The sequence below is a fragment of the Calypte anna genome, chromosome 1, assembly GCF_003957555.1.
Source record: "Calypte anna isolate BGI_N300 chromosome 1, bCalAnn1_v1.p, whole genome shotgun sequence".
NCBI lineage: Eukaryota > Metazoa > Chordata > Aves > Apodiformes > Trochilidae > Calypte > Calypte anna.
The window spans coordinates 90,376,170-90,398,525 of NC_044244.1; positions in this window are offsets into that span (position 1 = coordinate 90,376,170).

Here is a 22,356-nt window from a genome sequence, read left to right on the forward strand (position 1 = left end):
CTTCACGTGGAGATCTTGGTAGTGGATTGTGAAGCAGGAGAGCAAAAGAACATTTCTAAATGGCATTTCATCTACAGAGGTAGTGGGAAGCAATGCTAAGACTGGCACCAAATCATTTCAGGACAGCCTAGCACTGTATGGTGAAGGTGCAGGAAATAATTTCCACATGCACTGCACTTTAAGGAAGCACTTAGGGGATTCAAACATAGCATTAAATCCTTTCCTGAGTCAGGACTAATATCTGTTGATTTGAATAAAATGAAGAATTCTGTAATCTCAGCTAGAATGCAAAACTGAAATCAAAACCCATTTTGAGAACAGATCTGCAGCTTGGGCAGCCTTCCAGAGGGCAAGGCACTCTCAAATGTCAGTGCAGTTAAGAGATTCAAGGTTATTTTCTGAATGTGTCAGTGCTCTATCCATCTGAGTTATCTGAGTGGACTCATTTTTACAGCAGCTGGGGGGAGAATTATTTTATTTTTAGAGCAGGTAAAGCCAAATGCAAACTTTTTTTGTGCCTTTTGGAAAACCTACAGGCTTGAACTAGAATAGCAGTTACCAAAATTGTTCTAAATGCAATGTTCTGGGCTCAGCAAAGTTACATTTAGATAATATCAGTAGGAGGGTAGCTGCCTTCTACCCCTGTGGTCCTGTTACCTTCACACCATAAAAGCATTTGGGGAGTATAAATCCTGTCTGAGCTTGTTTTTTTTTACCACAGGATGAGGTATTTCCATTAATTCTGGTCTGTTCTACCTGACTGGAATGTTTTGTTCCTTTCAATTGGCTTTTATCCTTGTGTTTGTGCTTCAAAATATATGCCAATTGGTTGGTTTGGGCTATATTTGCTTTGATAATAACTTCTGAGCACTGGTACTAATGGCATCACTGACAAGAAATTCTTGCCCCATGCCTGAATAATGATGTTAAAATAGTGATACCGAATTAATATGTTTGCAACTACCCCCTTGTCTTTTATTTTCTTGGGGAAGTTATCTTTTTAGTATCAACTCCTATATTTCAGTTGAGTTCTTCTACTAAGATCTATTTACAGGTCTCTGTTCAAAATATATCAAAATTATTGAGCTGTAGTCTTTTCACATCTGCTTCTCCTACAAACAGGCTTGAAGTACAAGTTCTAGTTTTAAATGTGATACTTATTTGATATAGTCAATCTCTTTCATCTTGCATTAACTCAAATGAAAATATTCCCAGGTAAAATTTTCAACTCCCCTGCAACTACCTATAGGGGCAGAAAAAAAAGGCAGTTTCAAAATCTTTTCTGGTCTGACACACTTAATTCCAGACTACAAGGCACTTTGCTAGCTCATCTAATTCAAATACGTAAAAGGGTGAGTAAGCAATAAACCATCTCAAATCAATCCATCTGGCAGTAGGTAAAATAGCTATAATGAACAGCATGTTTATAGAGAACATTTCCTGCTCAGTCTAGTAATTTGCAGGATTCAGGCTACGGATGTCACAGGTTGTCTGAGAAGCATAAGATGCAAGGAGCTGACTGCATGTAAAAGAGGAGTTTGAGGATAATTTAGGCTGAGGGGTGTTTGCTGTTCATGTGCACTTCATTAGCTAAGTCTGGCTGGCTGCCACTCCTGGGACTTCTCTGCTCTCCCTACTGTTTGCTGATGGCCATTTGCTCTGAGTTCATAGGTAAGGGAACACAAACATATGTTTTTAGCTGGATAATATGCTTTATGATGACTAAGGAATGCATGAGCATCTGTTACGAAGCTATTAAAAGTTGCCATGTCCTTTGGTACAGAAGATAAGAAGATTATACTGTAGTATTTCCCTCTTCTACAGACAGAGGAAAGGCCTGGTGAGGCCACACTTCGAGTACTGTGTCCAGTTCTGGGCCCCCCAGTTTAGGAAGGATATCGAGGTCCTGGAGCGGGTCCAAAGGAGGGCAACCAGGCTGGTGAAGGGACTCGAGCACAGACCCTATGAGGAGAGGCTGAGAGAGCTGGGGCTGTTCAGCCTGGAGAAGAGGAGGCTCAAGGGAGACCTCATTGCTCTCTACAGCTACCTGAAAGGAGGGGGTAGCCAGGGGGGGGGGTTGGTCTCTTTTGCCAGATGACTTTCAACAAGACAAGAGGGCATGGTCTTAAGTTGTGCCAAGGGAAGTTTAGGTTAGATATTAGAAAGAATTTCTTTACCGAGAGGGTGATCAAGCATTGGAATGGGCTGCCCAGGGAAGTAGTGGATTCTCCATCCCTGGAGATATTTAAAAAGAGACTGGATGTGGCACTCAGTGCCATGGGCTGGTAACTGCAGCGGTGGTTCAAGGGTTGGACTTGATGATCTCTGAGGTCTCTTCCAACCCAGCCAATTCTATGATTCTATGATTCTAAGTTTCTCTTCAAAATATGGCAATTATAGTCTAACTTGAAATACTTTATGATCTAATAAGATCATAAATTGATGCCTAACGTGAGAAGCTTTGCATGTGCCTCAACCAGTGCTATCAGCATAATATCTGGTATTGTGAATTTTTTTTTATTGCCTTCAGTGGGAACACACATACATAAATAATAGCAGGATTTCACTCCATCTACAGTTATTAGGCAGACCAGTAGGATCAGCAAAACCAACTGGGTAGTTGTCTGAAAAGCAAGAACATGAAGTGCTCTCGAATGATCCTGAACATGACAGCTAAATTCAGTGGGTTAAAAAGCAATACCACAATTGTGGTAGCACACTGTTTAGCAAGAATGAGCTAATTCGTTTGCTTTGTGAATCAGAAATAACATTAATGTTTCACAAGTATAATCAAATTCCTACTGTAAATACATATGGAAGCATTAAAACAGGCAGGAACAGTTACTTGATCAATGTCATGTACCCTCCAAATTTCTAGGAACAAAGGGACACTGTAAATAAACATGTCTTTTCTGATTTCATCCTTTTTTCTGAATAATATCTTTCAGGAAACAGTGATAAGGACAGTTCTAAACAGAGAATTAACTCAGGTTGCTTAGTGCATCTTGGAAAGGGTGAATAGCAAGAGAACTGAAAATATTGCAGTAGGATGCAACATTGCAAGTGATAAAACAAAACCTCTTCATCAATTCAAATTACTGGTGCACCATTTGCCATTGTCATCAAGGTGCCTCTGCAGGTGAGACCAGACAACCAGTATGCATCAACAGGAACTAAGACTCCATCTCAACCACATGAGCATCTCAGTAGTAAGGCTGCTGTACAGATGTGCTCCCACTTTCCAACCCAGCTCTTCTGCACCCCACATGCTTTTCCTTCAATTTGGCTGCAGGTATTACAGGAGTTTCACAAGTTCAGCATAAGAGCTGAACTGACGAAAGACTCCAAGCTTAACCACAGCAGTAATAACCTCTTATACCAGTAATGGAAGTGTTTAAATTTGAAATACCTGTAACTGAAAACAGTACTCACTGTCCTGGTATAATCGTCTTATACCAAATACCTTCCTTATTGTATCCATATTTTTAAAACTAGGGGAGCTGCAACAAATGGTCATACTCCTAACTGAATTTCTGAGCTAAGAAAAGAGAGGTGTAGAAAAGGCCTTCCTCCATGCTTACTCTGAAGTGTCTCACTTCTTTCCAATGTGTTATGATTCACACACATGCTGCAGGACGGGGCATCTCCTCAGCCCAAGGGGGGATACAGATGAGGCAGCAGCTCTGTTTGGTCCTCTGCCTGCTGGGCACTCCAGTGTTCAAAACCTTGCTCTAGCCAGGTCTCTTACTATCTGCCTACTCATTTGGGCTGAAGTCTGCTCAGGAAACTCCTTCTGTTTCTCTGGCTGTTCATGTTGTGCACATGAGCAAAGCTGTGCATCTCCCCTGTGTTGCCCACTCTAGGATTTGCACTTCCCATGATGACAGAAGATCTTAACATCTCTGCAGAATGGACCAGGCCTAGAACCTGATGACACCCTGACTCACATGGGGAACGCTGAGGCAGACCATTGCAATTTTCTTGCTTAATATTGAATCAGCTTCAGTGTCTGAACCAGCTGTTGAAAATCAGCTCTTTAAAAAGCTTTAATTAGTTAATACTTATATTAGACCTGGATGTAAGCTGATCTGAAATGGTATAATTTATGTCACTGTAATGTCCTATATATCTGTAAGAAACACAAAGCACAGATCATTCTTCTACATTTGACAGGAAGAAAAGAACTAGGATGATGCTCATACTTTGGTTTGTATTTGTGCACAGTGTTATTTTTATGATGGGCCTTGTGAGCAGACTTCCTTTTCTAGGCACTGTCTCCTAGCTTAAAACTGACAGCTTAAAAGAGACAGGGTGTGACATGTGTACAGCATCCAAGATTGATAAGGGTAGGCTTTCATTCATTATAATGACTAAGAAGGAGTGAAAACTGACAGTTCAATCACTCATTAACAAAGGCTTACACTATTCCTATTAATTGAGGTGTTAGTCAAAATTTAAAACACTTTAAAATGGATAATATTATTATTAAAGCTTGATTTCATACTTTTCTCTCATATGACAGTGTGGAAAAATCTCAGTAAACAGAACTGGTCTGAATTGGTTCAGAATTGGTCTGAAAACTACCCCCAAATTATTGGGCTTTTTTCTGGCTTTTAATTTTCAGAAATACCTTTCCTGCTTACAGAATGATAGGAGGCATGACTTAAACATGTGCTAAATGCAGGTTAACAGGTTGCTGAATGTCAGCAGAGCCAAGGGACTAATGAACCATTCCAGACAAGAGAGGAACACAGGGGGTTACGTTAATGTTTACTTTGCTGAGGACAGAGGTCTTCAGCTCACATTGGCTGAATTAAAACATTAATGACAGAGCCCACTGTAAAGGACTTGGCAGAGCAGGATATGAGCTCTGTCTCACCCAGCAGCTCCATCCACAGCCCCTTTTCCTGGAGGAGCTGGTGCTCAGTGACAGGTTGGTCCATGCTCTTGTGGACTCCTGTACAGTGAGGGAAGATAATGTTGAACTCAGCTTCCCCAGGATACCAGGCTCATGTGAGAGCATCCTGGACACCCCTGTGATGGGATGGGCAGCAGAGCTGCTGTATCTCAGGGTACGTAGTAACTACTTATGGAAAAGAAAGTCACCACATAAACCCAGTCTCAACATACGTGCAAGGAGGCAAATGCACGATCATGTTAAGTCTTGCCCTCTGTTACTGCTATTTCTCTTCCAAATTCTTTGAGGACTTCTTCAAGCTTTCTCTCCTAAAGCAAGATTTATTTAGATTTGAGCAATTTCACACCCATTTCTTCCCTTGATTTCATTGCCAAGTGGGAATGATTTGTCTGTCTGTCTTATTGTCTGTTCTTGTTCTAAACTAAGACACCAATCTCCCATCTCTAAGAAGCTTACAGGGTTTTTTTGGCAGTGAACGAGTCATATTTTTCCACTGTGTGGCAGTGAAAAATGATTGTTCTCTCTCTTGTGTTGACTGATGAGGTGATGTGCAGATACAGACAACCTTGTTATTTTAAACAAACCTCACCTCTTGCTTCAGCTGATTGAGTGGAGAGAAAATTTTGTTCCCATAGCAACATTTTGCATCGAGCCTGCAAAAATGAGGCTGGCTGGAAGCATTTCAAACATGCTGCATTTAAAAAGCAGAGTCTGCTCTACAATCTTTTTTCATTTTTGCATCTGACAGAATGATTTAGTAAACACCAGAGAAATTAAAAGAAAAATCTTTGCATCCCCTTACGTGAAACTGTAGCTTGCTAATATTAGGTATGCTACAGAGCATCACTTGAACTGCTCCCTTAAAATGCACTCAGTGAAGCAACCTGACAGCTTTAATATCAGTTGTCTGAACAGACACCAGAACTTTTAAGTGAAAATCAGTCAGATGTCACCTTAGTAAGAGGTTCTCTCCTACCTTCAGCAGAGACACCACCACTGAGCTTAGTGTGTAGAGAGAACTGGCTGGTAGTCTGAGGAAAAGTAAACTCCATGCAGGTGATTGTGTCTCAGAGACATGGCACAGCAGGAGGGAAGGGGCTGCTGAATTCTTGCAGAAGTGCAGATAGGGCAAAGGAAAACAAGTCCAAACACAAGGAGGGGCTGGAGGAAGACACCACTGGAGAAAGAATAGATGACAAAAACAATCTATTGGGGTTTTGTACTTCACACTGTAAATGTTGGCCCTGCAGTAGCAGGGGTATTTTTTGTGGCTAAGGAAGGAGGAATTAGACTTCAATCATAGAATCATAGAATGGTTTGGGTTGGAAGAGAACTTAAAGATTGTCTAGCTCCAACTCTCCTGCATGGGCAGGGACACCTCCCAGCAGATCAGGTTGCTCAAGGCCCCATCCAGCCTGGCCTTGAACACTAACAGGGATGGGACAGCCACAACTTCCCAGGGCAACCCTCACACTAAAGAATTTCTTTCCAGTATCTAACCAAAATCTAACGTCATCCTGTTTTAAACTATTGCCTCTTGTTCTCCCATTACACACCCATGTAAAAAGCCCTACCCCAGCATTCCTGTAGGCCCTCTGCAGATATTGGAAAGTTGCTATAAGGCCACATCAAAGCCTCCTCTTCTCCAGGACAAACAGCCCCAAGTTCCTCAGCCTGTCCTCACAGGGGAGGTGCTCCAGCCTTCTGATCATTTTAGTGTCCCTCCTCTGGACACAGTCAAGGAACTCCATGTCCCTCTGCTGGGGACTCCAGAACTGGACAGAGTACTCCATGTGGGATCTCACCAGAGCAGAGCAGAGAGGGAGAATCACCTCCCTTGACCTCCCTTCTTTTGATGCAGCTCAGGATATGGTTGGCTTTCTGGGCTGCAAGCACACACTGATGGCTCATGTTAAGCTTCTGATCCAAAAACCCCTCTCTGCCCCCCCAAATCCTTCTCCTCAGGGCTGCCCTCAATCCTTTTTCCTCCCAACCTGTGTTTGTGTATGGGATTGCCTCAGCCCAGGTGCAGAACCTTGCACTTGGCCTTGTTGAACTTAATGCAGTTTGTACAAGCCCACTTCTTGAGCCTGTCAAGTTCCCTCTGGATGGCATCCCTTCCCTCCAGCATGATTTCACCACATAGTTTGGTGTTGTCAACAAACTTGGTGAGGGTGCACTCGATTCCATAGTCCACGCTGCTGACAAAGATGTTAAATAGCACTGGTCTGAGTACTGACTGCTGAGGAACATCACACACCACACATCTCCACTGATCATGAGTCTTCGGGTGCAACCATTCAGACAGTTCCTTATCCAATGAGTTGTCTATCCATCATATCCTTCCACTTTAGAGATCAGAATGTTGTGTGGGACAGTGCTGAACACTTTGCACAGGTCCAGGTTTATAAAGTCTGTGACCCCATCATAAAAGGCCACCAGATTAGTCAGGCAGGACTTGCCCTTAGTGAAGCCCTGTTGGCTGTCACCAATCACCCCTTTGTTATCTGCTTGCCTTAGCATACCTTCAGGAGGATCTGCTCCATCATCTTGCCAGGCACAGAGGTGAGACTGACTGGCCTGTTGTTCCCTTTTTTGAAAATGGGGGTTATACTTCCCCTTTTTCAGTCAGCAGGAACTTCACCAGACTGCCATGACTTTTCAAATATGATGGACACTGGCTTTGGAACATCATCCACGAGTTCTTTCGGGTGCCAGGGGTGAATCCCATCTGGGCCCATGGGATGGGACCTCTGGACCTCTTAATCTTCAGGTTCTTTAGGTGGTCTCAAACCTGCTCTTCATCTGCACTGTGAGGATCTTCCTTTTTCCAGTCCCTGCCTTTGGCTTCTGCATCATAAAAGGTGTGACCAGAGTCCTTGCCTGTGAAGACAGAGGCAAAGTAGTCACTGAGTACCTTCTCTACATCTCGGGTGAGTAGGACTCCCATTTCCTTTTGAAATGGGCCCACATTTTCTCGTCTACCTTTTATCACTGACAGACCTATACAAATTTTTCCTATACTCCTTAACCCCCTTTGCCAGATCCAGTTCTCTCTGTGCTTTTTCTTTCCTAACCTGACCTCTTGCTTCTCTGACTCCTTCTCTGTACTTCTCCCAGGTTATCTGTCCTTGCTTCTGTCCTCTGTAAACTTTGTTTTTACCTCTAAGTGTCTCAGGGAGTTCGTTGTTGATCCACTTCAGCCTCCTGGCACTCCTGCTTGCCTTCCTCTTCACTGGGACACATTGGCCCTGGGCATGCAGGAGGTGATCCTTGAATATGGACCAGCTTTCCTGGGCTCCTTCCCCATCCAGGTCTTTATCTCATTCTACCCTATTCAGCAGATCCTTGAAGAGACTAAAGCCTGCCCTCTTAAAATCAAGTGCCATCAGCTTACTTCCCACTTTCCTCGCTGCCCTAAGGATCTTGAATTCTATGGTGTCATGGTCACTGCAGCCTGGTCTATCATTCATTTTTACATTGCTCACCAGCCTATCTCTGTTGGTGAGTACAAGACCTAGCAAAGCTCCTTTTTTGGTTGGTTCCTCTTCCACTTGGAGGAGGAAGTTGTCATCAGTGTACTCAAGAAACTTCCTGGAGTGCTGGTGCTTTGCTGTGTTGTCCCTCCAGGAAATGTTGGGGTGATTAAAGTCCCTCATGAAGACCATGGCTTGTGAGTGCAAAGCAGCTCCTATCTGTCTAAAGAGGCCCCTATCCACTTGGTCATCCCGGTTGGGTGGCCTGCAGCAGTCTCCCACTATATCATTTGCCTCCAAATTCCACATAATCCTGACCCATAGGTTCTCTGTCAGCTCCTCATCCATCCCCAGGTGGAGGTCCATGGACTCCAAATGGTCACTGATGTAGAGAGCAACACTCCCTCCTCTTTTGCCTTTTTTGTCCTTCCTAAACAGTTTATACCCAGCCATCCCCATGCTCCAGTGATAGGAGCCATCCCACCATGTCTTAGTGATGTCATTGATGACAGAGGGACAAGACAAGGAACGTATTTCACTCCAGGACTTTTGATTTATTTGTCAAATACTGTAAAAAAAGGATAGAGCAAAATAAATTTGTAGATGTCTTTAAGGGAGATGATATAAAATGGCCCTTCCTCTGCCATCTGTCTGTGTTTCACCAGACATACCCTCTCACTCACCACAAATCACCTTCAGGCATAATTGGAAGATTCCCTTTTTTAATCCAAGATTTCACTTTGGAAGGCACACAGCTCAGTGGCACAGTACACACGTGCCAGAAGCACAGTGCTTTGTTCCTGGAGAAAAACAATGGCAAGTCACCCAGGAGCACAGAACTGCAAAAAAAATGCACACATAGGGTCAATGTTATGGTATTTTAAGAATGATATTGTTAATATAAAGTGATACTTTAATAGGAAATCGAGACTCCTTTTCTCTGTGTTTGCCATTGGGCACTGATAAGCAAAGTACTGGCATTATGAATACCAACAAAGTTGGTTTTGGCACATGTCTTATTTGCTACTTGTTCCAGCAGGAATAAGTTGAGAGCATTGCTGTAGCGTGGTGCTATTCAGCCAACAACATAAAACTGTAAAATGGTTCCAATATGAGAAGGCAGAAAATTGTTACCTAAAGCTGGTTTTGGAGAAAGGAAACTCAGGTAGATTGATTTCCGAAGTTTTGTAAAAGGAAGATGCCTCACACCAAAATGCATGAAAGTCAGAGGAAATGTAGATGTGGTGCTTAGGGCCATGGTTTAGTGGTCGTCTTGGCAGTGCTAGGTTAATGATTGGACCTGATGATCATAAAGGTCTTTTCTAATCAAAACAATTTTGTGATTCTATGAAATACAAAGCAGGTGTGATCATGCAGAATGCTGGTTTGCTCTGCAGTTATCCAAGCTTCACCTGAGCTGATCAGCACAGGCTGGAGTTCCCATCTACCATGTTCTGATTAAGTGCTATGAAGTCCACCAAACTAGCACATCTTTGTCAAAAGAAGATTGAAAAGAATTTAACAATACTTGTCAGTCATAATTTTTATTAGAGGATTTTTGCAAGAGGAAGTAAGTTTGTGTATAGAGAAACTGATCAGAGGTCTGTTCCTGGAGATCATGGATCAAACCATGGATTGCTTCATACCCAGACTTCCTCTGTAAATGCCTGGTATTGAATAAGTCTTCTAAAACTGTATCAGAAAAGAACCTAGGGTGATGAAAGAGACAGTATGGCAAGGAGGAAGAAGGAGACAGCTTACATTACCAGAAGGGCAGGAAAAAGTGCGTGCTGAGAGCCATACAGAGTCATAACAACTGATAAAGGTCACACGCACACAAAAAAAAATGGAATGGAACAGTGGAAACATAAGCAATCTTGATGGCCTGAAATGATGTTATCTCAGACAAGAAAAGACAAGTCAGCAAAGTTAATGATTTGCTGCTGGTTGGCCAGATAGCCCTGTGGTTCTACCAAAAATCCCTACCCACTACAATTTTCTAGAGGTTTGGATCTCAAAATTTTAATCTACCTTAAAATGCTTATGTTTTCAACATCACATAATCATAGAATGTTTTGGGTTGGGTGGAACCTTTAAGATCATCTAGCTCCAATTCCCCTGCATGGGAAGGGACACCTACCACTAGAACAAATTGCTCAGAGCCCTGTCCAACCTGGCCTTGAACACTTCCAGGGATGAGGAATCAACAACCTCCCTGGGCAACTTGTTCCCATCTCTCACTACCCTCATACTAAACAATTTCTTTGTACCCTCTTCCAGCTTAAAACCATTACGCCTTGTCCTGCCCACATGCCCTGGTAAAAAATGCCTCCCCAGCTTTCCTGTAGGTCCCCTTCAGATACTAGTAAGGTCTCCTCTTCTCCAGGCTGAACAATCCCAACTTTCTCAGCTGATAGATTCAAAGTTTTATATTCTAGAAAACAAAGCAGAGATCTACAGTTTAAGAAGGAGGCAGCAATATTCCTGCTGTTATGAGAAAACAAATAAAAAACATGCTGAGGTGAGGTATTTAATGCAGGCCCTGATGTGGACATGAGGGTCTATCTCCAGGGCAAGTGGCTCTGTCATGAGAAGACAAAAGCTTCGGACTTGAGGTAGGGAGCCAGATTTCTGATGACCTGTCACTAGAGATGCCAAGGATGCTGCTCTATGAAAAAAACCATATTCAGTTACTGACTTTAGATAGTTTCTGGTTCATCAGGATGGGGAGGTTACTGTGAAACCTGTTCCAAGGTCTTGAAGCCTCTGAATGCCTAACAAGCCAAGGTTTGGGGTACTCTAAGAACCCTAAACCTGTAAATTAAACATTGCAAAAGTTGAATCCTAGGGTTCCAGCTCTCTTTTAATCATACTCAGAGATCTTGAGAAAAGAAATTACTCCAGAGCACGTGTCTTTTCATGACTGTAATTACAGAAAATAACAAACCAAATATTCAGAGTTGATTCCTGAATGCTTATGGTCTGGGATTAATACTGATGTTCTTATTCCTCTTGATTAGCCTTTTTCACTTACAGGTAAGCTAGCAATTTTATCAAACTCACACAATCAACTCTGATGTGAAAAATGCCTGGAAGAAAGGAGAGCAGATTGAGACTCTGTCACAACTGGGAGTAACAGCAGAAACAGTAAGAGGGATGTGTCCTGTAGCATTTTACACTGGGCAGTGGATAGGAAGAATGGCTGTAGCAGGCAATATTCTTGGAAATGTCATCGATTTCTGCGTATGGTTGTCTTCAGTGACTAGAAGAACATCCCATCATACCTGTAATACAGAAATTTTGCCAAACGAGGGGACAAAATAAAGGGAATAGGCAACCTGAGCAACACAAAAAAAATAACACTAGCCACGCAGGTTCCACTGGTGATCCCCCTCCATTTTAGCACCTTGATGCAACATTGCACTGAGTAACAGTGTACACCGCAAGATGGAAGACGGCAGCAGCTGACTCAGTCTGCACAGCAACGCGAGTGAGATTTGATGGCTGGGTACCGTGGTGTGGCTCCCTGCTCTCCATGACGCAAAGTTATGAACTTTTTATTAACCTGCCAGCTAACAGTCGCTTCAGCTGAACTGCTCCTGTCAAACTAATTCCAAGTGTAAATGCAATGACAGTTTGCTCTAGCTTCTTTGTCTGCTTTTTACTTACTAACTAGCTCTCAGGAAATTGGTTCACCATGGGTCACTATGTGCTCACAGGACTCAAGTTTGATGAGAAGTTACCTGAGAATGTACTTGCACGCAGGGGATACTTGAAGTAATAGGTTGCCCTGAGATCAGCCACATCTATCAGAATCTGAAACACATGGTCCTGTCTTCCTGAGACACAGCACAAGCTGCTGCACCCCTGGCTGGGTTTGGATGCTGGGCACAGAGGCTCAGCCAGGAGTGGGGGGTGTGGGTGTACAGATATAACCCCACCAAACAATGATTCACCTCCACACACGGGACAACAGGAACCCCGAGTTCTTGCATTTAACACTAATACAGAAAGTACTTCATAATTAGCTCTAAACACCTTTCAAGGTAGGGTTCTATTTTAACTTGGGAACAGCTTGTAGCTCTGACAGTGTACTACAGCTTGCAGAAAAAGTAAATTGCTCCTGGAATAGGTGTAATTTGCTTCGGGTGAGACTTGCTTCGTTATGGGAAACCAGAGGACCATGACCACGCACAGAGTGCTTAACCACCTGAGCAGCGTGGTCCAGGTGGCTTCCCACCGACCTGGCTGGGATTACGAAGCCACTCAGCCTGGCATCTCCCTTCTACCCAGGAGGTGAAGCAACCCTCAGCCCTACCCTGCTCGGGCCCAGGGGAGCCATCGGTGCACAGGTAGGAGCGAAGCGGCTGCAGCGGGGAGGAAGCCCGGCATCCCGCTCCCGTGGGGCGCCGCCGCGGCTCCCCAACCGCACCATCACCACCGGGAGCCGGACGGAGCCAAGCACCTCTCGGGTAGAGACCACCTTCTTCCCCCACGGCCTCCCCCAGCCCCAGGGCCGCGGGCTCCCGTCTCGGGCGGGGCGGCAGGGAGGGGGCTGAGGCCGGGGGAAGGGGCCGGGCGGTGGAGGCGGGTGGGCCCGGCCCCCTCCGTGGCCGCGCTGCCTCGTGGCGGGCGGCAGCCGTCGCGCCGCCGCTCAGTGTGGGCAGGCGGGCGGCGTTCGGGGAGAGCCCGTGGACTCCGGGCATTGCGCCGCCGGTCCGGGGCGGGGCGGGGGCCGGGGTGTGCCGGGGGTGTGTGCCCCGGACGACCGGGGTGGCCGCCGCAGCCGCCCTCCCCTCTGCATGGCCGCTCCGTGAGGGGCAGGAGAGCGCGGTGCCGTGGCGGGAAGCCCCCGGCGCTGCCTGCCCAGCATGCTGCGGAAGGTAAGGATCCCGCCGTGGCTGCGGGCACGCACACCGTGGGGCGGGGGCCGGGAACGCGGGGCCGCCGCCGTGACACCGGGCACCGGCGAGCGGGAGTTGAGGCGGGGAACGGTGGGGAGAGCAGCGGCGAGGCTGACGGGGCCCCACCAGGGGGCGCCGCGGCGCAGGGAGCGGCTCCCGAGTGGGGCGGCTGCGCCCCTCAGGACGGCCGCGGTTGCGGGTGAGGGGAGGTGGGGGGTGGCCGGGACCGGGGTGCGGGAGCGGCGGCGGGAGCCCGGCTGGTGCTGTCCATGGTGCGGCGGAGGGCAGGCACGGGCGAGCCAGGCCGGGCAAACTTTGCCGTGTGATTTCCGAGTGGCCGGGCCATTCGTAGGCGGAGGGTGCCATAGCTGCCTGTTCGGGCATCACGGAGTGCGGAGGAGCCGGGGTGCGGGGTGTCCCCGCGGGCCGCCACCGCTGGCTGGGAACCCGGCTGTGTTGGGGGAGGCTGGGCCGGGCTGCGCGGGGTGAGTGCCGAGCGCCTGGAGCCGCCCGGGGCTGCTGGAGGGAGCGAAGCGGCGGTGAGTGCATCAGCCGTGCGAAGGGACCCGAATCTCTCCTCCGTTGCTCCCGGCCTGGCGGCAAGCGGTGAAATTTGGCTGTGAAATTTCGAGCAGGGAGAGAGACTCCGGCGAATGGAGCAGCTCTTCGTTCGCAGAGCGGGCGGCGGCGCCGTGTATGTTGTGTGCGGGAGAATGCAAGAGTTTCCTGATGGGTGAAGGCGCTGCTGAAAGCTTTAGAGAAATAACCCGAAGGTTATTTTAACCCAAGCCCAGGGGAAAGTGGCTACACAGCAACGCCAGACCCCGCTTGAGAGCTGTAACCAAAAGCTAGTACAGTCAGTAGGAATCCTTTCCCTGATACAGGAATCCAAACTGTCCAGCTCCTATTGCAGGTTTCAGTACTCCTTCCCAAAGGCAAGCTTCCCTCCCAGGCACTCCTGGGCTGCTTCTGGTGGAAACTGGCTGTAACAGGAAAGTGCCAGTGTAGATGGAGTGTTATCAAGAGAACGAATCACCTTACTGCTCGGGCTTCTTGTCCTACTCTCGTCTTGCTCTCATTTTGGGTTATCTTCCCAAATTTTGTTGTTATAGCTTTAGGCCCTGCTAGTCTTAAGTATGCAATAGCTGAGGCAACTGAAGTAGCAAGACATCCCTCAAAATTTGCTATGGAAGGAATGGGAAATCTCTTGCCTAGCTGTATGGGAGTGAGGGGACTGGAGCCCAAGGTCCTTTCCAGTGCTTCTGAGACACTGATCTGGGCTCTGGTGGCTGCACATGGTTTGTCAGAGCGTGATGGAAGCAGAGCAAACAAGATGATTTAGGATTTCCCTTTGTTCTGTAGAGGAACAAAGCCTGGTATTCCTAATCTCTTTTTACAAATATTCCCAGAGCACTATTTTTATTTTAGTGTTAATTATTATGTCGTTATTATACAGTTTGGACAGGCTGGGTAAGAGAAAGCTGATTAATTCTATCCTTGCATCGTGAATAACTTGGAACAAATGCTTCATTTGAATTTTACCTTCTTCCACAACCCATCATACTCCTTTGCTTAGAAGTAGGAGGAGTGCAGAGGTGGTCATAATTTCAAATTAAGGGTTTATTTAAGGTCAGAATGACCTTGAGGATTGGGAAGAGAAGATACCTGGCCCTTGCTTTTTTTTTTTTTCTTACCTAATTCTAGGGCTGCCCAAGAGCTCAATTGGAGTTTGAGTGTTGTTCTATGCTGGCAGCCTGTTCTGTGCCTACACCTTCATGATCTGTCCATTGCAGACTGACCTCTCTTTGAATTATGGGCCACCTGTGCTGAATTTCTCTGCTGCAACCTGAGAACTAGAGCAGTGCCAAGAGAAATTTAACAAAGCCAACTTTACCTTAAAAATTATAAAAATGCTAATCCTGGACTCTTAGTCACCACCTCAGGGTTAATGAGGATGAAGGACCCTCTGAGTAGGGGAATCTCCTTTTAGGAAAAGGTTGAAAGAAAAAAAAAATCACCATTGCAGTCCTCACTTTGGATCAATTTGGAGAAATTTCCTCACTGAGTTCATGGATTATGTCCATAGCACATCTTTGAAAAATAGTAGTCATGTGGGCAACCAGCAGTTAAAGTTGTATTTCATGAAACCTCGCTATTGATTGCTTTGTCTTTTCTTTATTCTCTGCTATATCACAGGAGTTTCTATCATTTGTGACTTAGCAAGCCTTTTTTGCTTTTGTATCTGTCAGGAAGGGAAGATAAAATAGGGAGAAACCCCTGGGTTTCTGTTGTTCCACTTGTCACATGATTTTATGGCCAACAAGAAGACCTTTCTGACTTTGCTGTCCCTAAATGGAGTTCATGTTTCATCAATTGCTTCATAAATACACTAAGCTGGAGAGGACTGGGCCACTGAGATACAAAGCTGAAATTCTTGCACAAGGTTTAGTGTGGGTCAAAAGCTTAGTGTTAAATTCACGCTTTCCATGTGAAAACTTTTCCAGTGCTATCTGTGCTCAAAAAGGAGCAGTATGTAGGAGAGTTGTTCTGGATGTCTCAGGAGCGTAGTAAAAACCTGGGTTTTGTTGCCAGAGATGGATGAAGTAATGTCCTTGCCCTTCCCTTTGGGGATATACTGGGTTTCAACTCTAATGTGGAGAAAATGGACCTGTGAGAATGGGTGGAATCAGTGAAATATCTTGGTGGGGCTGTAGAGGGTGAGCTTTGCCTAAACTGAGCCCTTGGTGGATCGGGTGACCTGATCTCACCAAGGACTCTTCTTGCTCCCTGTACTTAGGTCACCACAACAGGCTGGAGCCCTTCAGGCAGTGATGACCTGAAGCCAGAGGCAGTACACAGGTGTTGGCAGTCCTCTGGCTTAAAAAGTGACAGGGATGCTCTGCAGAGGCACACCTGAGACAGATGATCCTTTGTGTGTTCCTCAGGTCCCTGCTGTAGGCTGTGCAGGAAAGCAGAGCAGCTTGGGCTGAGCCAGGTCTGGCACTGTATGCAGCAGAGGTGTGTGATATGGAAGAGACCACTGTGGGGAAGAACAGGCCTCAGCGAAACACTGCTAAGGGCTTTCTGCTTTACCTGGAGCCTTACTCAGCAGCTCTTACCAAGTACTTCTGCTAGGCAACATTTTAGTCTGGCACTTGCCTGGCACCTCTTCCCCTCCTTCTGCCCCCTCCGGCTGCACATTCCCAACATGTTATTGGTTGAGGCAGTCTTGGACTGCAACAATTGGTGAAGATAGTGCTTTCCAAAATCCTCTGAGTACTAGTGAGGTCAAGGTTTTTCAATTATCTTAATGCATTATTTGAGATGCTTTACGGGAATTTCATCCTTCCACAGAGCGTGCCCCCCTCCCATTCTCCTTTCAGACTTGAGAAGCACAATGGCGGTAAGTACAGAGTTCCTTAGTCAACACTGCTTTTTCTCCCCCTTCAAGCTGTAAAAAAAAAAAAAAAAAGACTCAGCAGTTCCAAGTGCTGTCTAGCTTGAATGATTACACATTTTTAAGAACACTGTTGCAGAGTATCTAGGTGCTCCTGCTAGATGTATGGATAATGTCAGATGAGTTTGGTCCACTTGATTTTTCATTCCAGGTGAAAGATCCAATTCTTTTTCTTCCATATGTTCTTCACTATACCCTCAGTTCCTTATTAGCAAGAAAATATGAATGTGAATATAAGCAGGAAGAAAGTCCTGGAGGTTTTTTCTGTTTTTACATACTTTCCCCTTCACAGTCATTCAAATAAAATAGACTGACATCCTACTTAATTAAGACAAGCTGTCTATTAGACATTGCAGGGAAGCAGTAACAGAATTAAGAGAGGAGAGACTACATTTCCAGGCAACAGATGGAAAGCCAGTCCTCCAGGCTTCAGCATTCTTGTCTCTTTGGACATGTTTCTCTTTCAGCTTCTCTTGCCAGATGACCCACCTATCTTAACTGACTATATTAGCAGCTCATTTATTCAGCTTAGACAGTCCTTCACCAGATCACTGAAGTACATATTAGATATCAATTCTCATTTGTAACTGTTTTTATTACCTTCTTGAATATCAGCTCTGTGTATCTTATTCATTTTCACTAGGGAAAGCAAATGCGCATGTCAAATTTTGCTGGAGTTACTTCTTCAGGCAAGATGAACCCACACTTGGAAATTAACTGAAACCAAACATATCAACAAGAAATTAGTATTTAGGGACAACAAAAAGAAGAAAGTAATATGGGCAGAATATACTGAAAATCCAGGCTGGGCTAAATAAAAAAGTGTAATGAAGATGAAATTGTGTTCTACTTCAGTTTTTATTGTGTCATTTGATATTGTTAAGTGGTTTTGGCTCTAACATTTACCAATCAGTAGCTGCTCTTGTAGGAAGGAGAGGGAACAGTCTTTCTTGGTAATGCTCTGTTTAATGCCTAAAGTAGTTAGGAGGGACATATATACCTTGATAGGAACAGATCAGTACTTCATCTTGCTATAGATTTTATCCACCAGATGTTTGAGAAGAATGAAAGCTTGATTTTTAACCAAGTTGTCATTTTCTGATCTTTACAACCTGTTGGGCAAAACTGCACATGGTGGGACAATTTGGGCTAATGGCAGTGGGTGGCACCATAGCTCTGCTGGGGAAAAAGTAAAGTGCCCTTTTGGTATTTTTAGTTGCTCAGAGATTGCCTTCAAATAGTATATAGCACGGTCAGTCAAAGACTACATTTCAGAATTCAGGTAACAGAATTCAGATTTTCCTTACTCAGCTATTTTAGAGGCTCTGCTATTTTGGCTATCCTCAGGGGATACAAAATGTGTTGCCAATTGAATCTGTGACAACAGATAACTCATTTAAGAACTGTGTAAGACATGGGCCACCCTGGCACAAGGGAGCACAGAATAAATCCTTGCTCCCCATGCAGACAGGCAGCTGGAGATTTCTCCTGGAGTCTGGGAAGGTTCTGACTGAGAAGTGGGGAATGCTGGTGTTGGTAAGTGAGTTTTAGTGGATTTTAGTGAATTTAGGTGCCTGGAGGCATTTAGGTGCCTAAAAGATTACATGATGTGCAAGTGAGGATTTTGGTGGGATATCGGTGTTGTTTTTGAAGGACTAAAGATAAGAGGATTTCCTGCCTGTACCTCAAGCACTCCTTTTTGCTGAAGGGCTCATCTTCATCACAGCTTCTGCTGTGGGAAAGTGGGATTGAAATGGCTGACGTGCTTTCAGCCATCTTTCTTACTGATCACATTTTTACCTCCTGCCCCTGTTAGTAAGCAAAGAGGAGAGTGAGGTGTAAGTGGCACAGAAAAGAAGAATTAGGGAGTGACCAATTTTTGACTCTGTCAGGAAAGGAACCGGGGGCCTCAAATGAAACTGTCAGTCCCCAGGTTCAGAGCAGGAAGATGTGCTTCTTGCTTACCCATGCAAGAACTTGCCATTGGGTGTGTGTGTGACACGAGTTTCCATGGGTTCAAAAAAAATAAAGCGAGCAAAATCAGGAAGAATATGTCAGAGGTTCCTGAATATAAAATTAATAGCTCTGGTTTAGAATGTCCTCACCTTGTGGAGGCTGCAGCAGCTGGGAAGTATTTTGGGGAACAGCATTACCTGATTGTTCTGGTTGTGAGAGTCTTCCCAAGGCCTCTGCTGTTGGCCACTGTTTCAGCCAAGACGTAGGCATGGATTTACTGAAAGGCAGTGTGATTCCTACAGTCCAGCACCACAGAACCAAGCTTTGTTTTCTCCTGAGGTTGCTTGTGAGATACTGAGCCTATTAGTCACACCATTGATGAAGCAGGTCAGCTGAGAAATGTTTTAGGAGTCTACATCGTCTCAGAGAATGCATGCATGCCTTGAGATTGGTGCAGTGGGAGAACAGATGAAGATCAAGATCCCTTAAGCATGTTGGCTTCACTGAATTGAAAAAAAGAAGGATTTTTAAAAAGTAATTTCTTTTGTTCATGACTCCTGTTCAGGACAGTGGTAGGTCAGAATGGCTGGTTGCAAATTTCTTGCCAGGCTGCCTGTGCCAGGACCAACATTCCCCTGTCCTCATGTTCTAGACTAGGGACAAAGCAGATTTTAGCACAAAAGGCAGTTAATTTCCTTTGTATATTCCTGGCTGCTGGAACATTATTCTGGTGGAGGGCAATAAAATATTAACTTTTAAAAACATATCTGAAAAAACTTTGCAAAGACACTTGAGCAAAAAAAGGGACAGATGTGTTGATTGACTGTTTTGGTTGTGAGGAAAGGGTGGAAATTTTGCCTCATTTAACAAAGCTGGTTTCCAAGTCTGCCCAGTGATAAAACTGCAATTTCCAAAGGGGATTTTGTTTTCATTGTTTGAGGTATGGCTGTGCTGTATTGAGTGGCCAAATAGTGTAGTTAATAGGTTCACCTTGTTAGCAATTCCTGCTAAGTAAGCTATGTGTGACTATTTTTTCCTGTCAGCCCTTCCTGTAGGAGTTAGCATTTAATCTGAAAATTGATTTCTTCAATCTGCTGCTTTACCACATAGCAGAGGGACATTTAGAAATTGGCATCAATGGTTTGTGTTTTGGTCTCAGCTGCTGCCTGTTTCCTCTGAGAGAAGTGGGGAGTCCTGTGCAGGTGAGGAGGTGGCCAGTGCACCAGGCAGTAACACTCCTCTTCCAAATACCTCAGCTGAGACTGAGCAAACCTGGGTGTTTCCTGGACCAACCAGATCATTTGATATTAGATTCTGTGTAGTTTGGTGATGACTGAGGTCTCCTTAAATTATAATATCCAACTAGCTGATGTAGTATCTTGTCTGTTTTGTAGTGAAACTTTTAGTCTAAATACCCCAACCTTTTCAGACCAGCAGGTTGTTGGGAACTGTTAACCCCTGTACAACTATATAAATAGTTTTCCACTGGGAAACTCTTACACATTTCTGGTCTGTGCACGGTTTTGTGAAGCCTCAGTGATGGTTTGTGAGCAGTGCCAAGCAGTCAGCATTCCTCCTCCTTGCTGTCCGAGGAGGAATTACCATCTTCAGAGAGTAAGTGGGACCAACCCATTGTCGATGGAATGATGATGCCTCTCCTGATAAAAGATGTGTGGCTCAGTGGATTGGGTTTTGGGCTTGGATAAACAGGTACTCTATTTTCACTGGGCTCTTGACCTGATATGTGACTTTTTAGGCCAATTTGTTTGCTCCTTTTCTGCTATGGTCTGTCTTGGGCATGTTGTTGGTGAAGAAACCTTTTCTCTTGTTGAAAACTAAGTCTCCCAAAAATCTTTGATAATCTCCACTTGTAAGGTGAAAAATGTCTAGGGCTCACCTTTTCTGCCCTACTAAAACATCTACATGTGCCCTGACTGATCTCATGTGGCTTCAGGACCTATAAAATGAGGACACTGGTTCTTTGGTCACTGGTTTCCTGCTGCTGAAAGCTGATGTTAAGTTCTTGTATTTAATGTAGTGGAGTCTAGCCTTGAATGCTAGAAACCCTTATAAAAGAAAATGCTTTACTGGCCCATATTATTTTTGTCAAAGCTGTTTGTAAAATAGGTGTTTGATTTTAAAAAAAGAGCATACCACAGAAAATATATTTTGCTTGAAAATACTGATTTTTTCCCTGAAAAATAAACTTTAGTTTGAATATGGATTAAAGCTCTACTCTCACTGAGAAATCAGCAATATTATACAATATAATAGTAATGCTTGCTAGATTCGGATACTCTTCTTTTTTTCTAAACAAGTTAGTATTCATACCTGTTCCTTTCCTTTCCTTTCCTTTCCTTTCCTTTCCTTTCCTTTCCTTTCCTTTCCTTTCCTTTCCTTTCCTTTCCTTTCCTTTCCTTTCCTTTCCTTTCCTTTCCTTTCCTTTCCTTTCCTTTCCTTTCCCTTCCTTTCCCTTCCCTTCCCTTCCCTTCCCTTCCCTTCCCTTCCCTTCCCTTCCCTTCCCTTCCCTTCCCTTCCCTTCCCTTCCCTTCCCAATTGGTCATCTTGGATATTAGCTTGCATATAATTACTCATACCAGTAACTGAATTTGCAAATCTCTCAGTAGTTCTCCATCATTTCCAGATGCTCTAAAAACTATTTTATTACATATTCTTTTCATATTCTTTTTTTTTTTTTTTCCTTTTTCAGCTTATTTTTAGACAGATGAATAAACAAGATTTATGTGCACTTCAATTATTTTGCTTTTTGTCAAGGTATATTTTCCAGTAACACAATTAATTAACTCCATTAACTGTTTAAAAAGGGCATATCCCCTAGTGGCAATCATTTGGTACTGGCCTACTTGAGTTAATGAGTGAAGTGGATGTGTTACACATACTGACTTGCTCAGAAATAAAGGGAGATTTTTGTCCTTTTTTCTTGCTCTTAGATGTATAAAGGAAGCCTGAAGACATATTTTCCTTTATTGCTTTTTGCCTTTTAGATTCAGTCTGTTCGGGTCTTCCTGAGATTTAGACTGCAGAGCTGGTCTGGGCTAGTCTATTCTAGATTATTTCTATTCTATTCTATTCTATTCTATTCTATTCTATTCTGTTTTGATTCTATTAGATTCTGATTTGAATTGATTTGATTTGATTCTATTCCTTTCTATGTTGTTGACAACAGGGCTGGTTGTACAGACTCAGGGTGCCCTCTTAGCAAACAGATTTCCTCTGACCCTTAATATGAAAAATTTAGGACAACTTTTTCTAAGCTTTTTGCTATTTTTATCCACACTCAGCAAAGGTATAACCAAGCCCAGCCTTGCAGCTGAGAAGCTGTGTCCAGTCCTAGAAACTTCTTTTGCATCCTGCTACCAAACCCACCCATTTCCCTTCCCACTGGAGCATCCAGTCACTGAGGATGCTTGTTCTGGCTGTGGGAAAGCTCAGGTAGAGCGAGTTGTTTTTCTGAACTGCTTTGAAACACAAAGGAAACTTTCAGAGGAGGTTGCTTTCCCTGCTGCTGGGTCTGGCAAGGGCAAACTGGGCTTTTGTGGCTTGCAGAGCACCTGCAGGAAAGCAGCTGACCTCAGAGACTACCTTGATGAGGGAAGGAAGGAGGAAAAAGGTCCTTCTGCAGAG